A 5,000-nucleotide genomic window follows, 5' to 3' on the forward strand; every position below is an offset into this window, starting at 1 on the left:
GTGCTATAGGTTAGAGTTGAGCATCGCTAGTGCTATAGGTTAGAGTTGAGCATTGCTAGTGCTATAGGTTAGTGTTGAGCATTGCTAGTACTATAGGTTAGAGTTGAGCATCGCTAGTGCTATAGGTTAGAGTTGAGCATCGCTAGTGCTATAGGTTAGTGTTGAGCATTGCTAGTACTATAGGTTAGAGTTGAGCATCGCTAGTGCTATAGGTTAGAGTTGAGCATTGCTAGTGCTATAGGTTAGAGTTGAGCATCGCTAGTGCTATAGGTTAGTGTTGAGCATTGCTAGTGCTATAGGTTAGAGTTGAGCATCGCTAGTGCTATAGGTTAGTGTAGGGTTAGAGTTGAGCATTGCTAGTACTATAGGTTAGTGTAGGGTTAGAGTTGAGCATTGCTAGTGCTATAGGTTAGTGTAGGGTTAGAGTTGAGCATTGCTAGTGCTATAGGTTAGAGTTGAGCATTGCTAGTACTATAGGTTAGAGTTGAGCATTGCTAGTACTATAGGTTAGAGTTGAGCATCGCTAGTGCTATAGGTTAGAGTTGAGCATTGCTAGTGCTATAGGTTAGTGTTGAGCATTGCTAGTGCTATAGGTTAGAGTTGAGCATCGCTAGTGCTATAGGTTAGTGTAGGGTTAGAGTTGAGCATCGCTAGTGCTATAGGTTAGTGTAGGGTTAGAGTTGAGCATTGCTAGTGCTATAGGTTAGTGTAGGGTTAGAGTTGAGCATTGCTAGTACTATAGGTTAGAGTTGAGCATTGCTAGTACTATAGGTTAGAGTTGAGCATCGCTAGTGCTATAGGTTAGAGTTGAGCATTGCTAGTGCTATAGGTTAGTGTTGAGCATTGCTAGTGCTATAGGTTAGAGTTGAGCATTGCTAGTGCTATAGGTTAGAGTTGAGCATCGCTAGTGCTATAGGTTAGAGTTGAGCATTGCTAGTGCTATAGGTTAGAGTTGAGCATTGCTAGTGCTATAGGTTAGAGTTGAGCATTGCTAGTGCTATAGGTTAGTGTAGGGTTAGAGTTGAGCATTCAACAACATAGTCCCCCTCACTGTGCTCACAAACATAACCACTCTGGGCTAATGGGAACTCAGCTTTCTCCCAACCAATCACAGGAGCTCAGAGTGGGTGCTAACCAATCACAGGAGCTCAGAGTGGGTGCTAACCAATCACAGGAGCTCAGAGTGAGTGCTAGTCAGTCACAGGAGCTCAGAGTGGGTGCTAACCAATCACAGGAGCTCAGAGTGAGTGCTAACCAATCACAGGAGCTCAGAGTGAGTGCTAACCAATCACAGGAGCTCAGAGTGGGTGCTAATCAGTCACAGGAGCTCAGAGTGGGTGCTAACCAATCACAGGAGCTTAGAGTGGGTGCTAACCAATCACAGGAGCTTAGAGTGGGTGCTCTGACATCTGGCACATCGACCATCAGCACAAGCACCCCCCAGACAGCCCACCTGCGTCAGGTAGAGTAACAGCCCAGTGGTGCCACCTGCGTCAGGTAGAGTTACGTAGAGTTACAGCCCAGTGGTGCCAGTTCACCTGCGTCAGGTAGAGTTACAGCCCAGTGGTGCCAGTTCACCTGCGTCAGGTAGAGTTACAGCCCAGTGGTGCCAGTTCACCTGCGTCAGGTAGAGTTACAGCCCAGTGGTGCCAGTTCACCTGCGTCAGGTAGAGTTACAGTACAGTGGTGCCAGTTCACCTGCGTCAGGTAGAGTTACAGCCCAGTGGTGCCAGTTCACCTGCGTCAGGTAGAGTTACAGTACAGTGGTGCCAGTTCACCTGCGTCAGGTAGAGTTACAGTACAGTGGTGCCAGTTCAACAACTTGGCCCTGAGTGTCAGGCAGACTGAGGCCCTGATGGGGCAGTCTGTGGGCTCCAGGACACAGCAGGGCAGTGGGCAGTCTGTGGAGAGCTAACACCCAGCACACTCTAAACACACCCAGACAACTAACACCCAACACACTCTAAACACACCCAGACAACTAACACCCAGCACACTCTAAACACACCCAGACAACTGGGCTAAACCTCACAGGACTAAACCTCACAGGGCTAAACCTCACAGGGCTAAACCTCACAGGGCTAAAACAGAGAGACTGGAGGAGGAGTTTCTTTCTTCAAGCCATCCGAACCCTGAACACGTAAAACTCCAAACACATGAACCCTGAACACATAAAAACCTCTTAACACAATACACCCTGAACACATAAAAACCTCTTAACACAATACACCCTGAACACATATAAAACTCAAATATACATGAACCCTGAACACATATAAAACTCCAAACACATTACACCCTGAACACATATAAAACTCTAAATACATGAACCCTGAACACATATAAAACTCTAAATACATGAACCCTGAACACATATAAAACTCTAAATACATGAACCCTGAACACATATAAAACTCTAAATACATGAACCCTGAACACATATAAAACTCTAAATACATGAACCCTGAACACATATAAAACTCTAAACACATTACACCCTGAACACATATAAAACTCTAAACACATGAACTCTGAACACATATAAAACTCTAAACACATGTACACTGCACCTGTTTTACCCGGTTCCCTTCCTCTCTATTACTCAAATTCTTCTCAAGCGTTCTCTTTTATACTCAGATAAAGAGGTCACCCTGGGGTTAGAGTGTAGCAGCTAGATGCCAGGTGAGTAGGGGTCACCCTAGCGGGGCACCCTGGGGTTAAAGGTCAGTAGGGGTCACCCTGGGTTCCTACCTGGCTGGAGGGTGTGTGTGAGTGGTGGTGGCGGTCGTCGGAGCAGGAGCTGTGCAGGAGTGTGTGAGAGAGTCCCCCGAGACCTGCTGCCTCTGCACCTGAACACACACACACACACACACACACACCATTTACATATCACAGCTCTATCATGCAAATCAGCACACACACACACACACAGTTGGACTGACGCAGTGTAGAAACGGAGCATCTGATTGGCTGATGGACCCAACACACTCTGGCCCCACCCCATGTGCATGGAGAGCAGCAACAATAGCCTAGCAACCGTCTCCAGGGGCCGCGCTAAAGCTGATCAAAGGCTGTAGGGTGTGGAGTGTGTGGGGTGTGTGTGGAGAGTATGGAGTGTGTGTGGCGTGTGTGTGGTGTGTGTGTGTGGAGTGTGTGTGTGGTGTGTGTGGCGTGTGTGGGCTCTGGGTGACGGGTTTGGGGGTATCAACAAATGTCTTTGGCGTGCGGTAAATGTGCAGGAAAGAACACAGCACCTGCTTTAGGCTGCACACCTTCCCTGAGCCCACTACACACACACACACACACACACACACACACACACACATGGCCATCATGCATTATGAGCTGACCAGCGTATAACATCTTCCCTGAGTCCACTACACACACACACACACACACACACACACATGGCCATCATGCATTTTGAGCTGACCAGCGCATAACATCTTCCCAAAACTGCTTTGGATATTCTCAATGAACTCTGTTTCTGTAAAATCTCTATTGGTGTGTGTGCTAGTCTGCATGTGTGTGTGTGTGTGTGTGTGTGTGTGTGTGTGTGTGTGTTGGACCTGAGCTCATTTGTCTAACAAATCCACATACAGTTTGCACCATGGACATAGACACACACACACACACACACACACACACACACACACACACACACACTCAGATACACACACACACACACACACACACACACACACACACACACACACGCACATACAAACACACACACACACACACACACACACACACACCCAGGCACAGGGGAATATGACCGTTCAGGAAATGGAATTTGTCTACAATTTGCATGCAGATCCGTAAACCATAAAACTCCCCGAACACAGATTATTCACACACACACACACACATATACGCATACAAACATTCACAGGATACCTTTAGCATACACACACACACACACACACATGCATATACACATACACATGATACCTTTAGCACGCACACACACACAAACACACACACACACACACGGCCACCTTACCATCCAGAGGACTGAGTGTGTGTTCGGACTGCAGGATAGTAGAGCTTCTCTCAGGAATCTCCTTAGTGAGCTAAGTGTCACACACACACACACACGTACAGATACATTTATATACAAACGGACATGCACATACAAATACTTGAGCTGTCAATCAATTGAATAGTGAATCATCTGAGTATGTGTGTGGCATGTGTATGTGTGTGTGTGTGTGTGTGTGTGTGTGTGTGTGTGTGTGTGTGTGTGTGTATGGGCCTCACCTGTGTAATAGGGGTGTGTGCGTGTGTGTGTGTGTGAGAGAGAGAGAGAACTCACCTGTGTATAGGGGTGTGTGTGAGTGTGTGTGTGAGAACTCACCTGTGTAATAGGGGTGTGTGTGTGTGTGTGTGTGTGTGTGTGTGTGTGTGTGTGTGTGTGTGTGTGTGTGTGTGTGTGTGTGAACTCACCTGTGTAACAGGTGTTTCTGCATCTCTGGGGTCACCGTCTTGTTGGCTTAGCTGGGAGGGGCGGGGCATGATGGGGGTGTGAGTGATGTCACTGTGTTCTGTTGGGTTGATCTGTGTGTTAGTGTGTGTGTGTTCTGTTGGATTGATATGTGTGTTAGTGTGTTCTGTTGGGTTGATCTGTGTGTTAGTGTGTGTGTGTTCTGTTGAGTTGAGTTGCGTGTTAGTGTGTGTTTGTTCTGTTGGGTTGATCTGTGTGTTAGTGTGTGTGTGTTCTGTTGGATTGATTTGTGTGTTAGTGTGTGTGTGTTCTGTTGAGTTGAGTTGTGTGTTAGTGTGTGTTTGTTCTGTTGGGTTGATCTGTGTGTTAGTGTGTGTGTGTTCTGTTGGATTGATATGTGTGTTAGTGTGTGTGTGTTCTGTTGGGTTGAGTTGTGTGTTAGTGTGTATGTGTTCTGTTGAGTTGAGTTGTGTGTTAGTGTGTGTGTGTTCTGTTGGGTTGATCTGTGTGTTAGTGTGTGTGTGTTCTGTTGGGTTGAGTTGTGTGTTAGTGT

The sequence above is a fragment of the Sardina pilchardus genome, chromosome 21, assembly GCF_963854185.1.
Source record: "Sardina pilchardus chromosome 21, fSarPil1.1, whole genome shotgun sequence".
NCBI lineage: Eukaryota > Metazoa > Chordata > Actinopteri > Clupeiformes > Clupeidae > Sardina > Sardina pilchardus.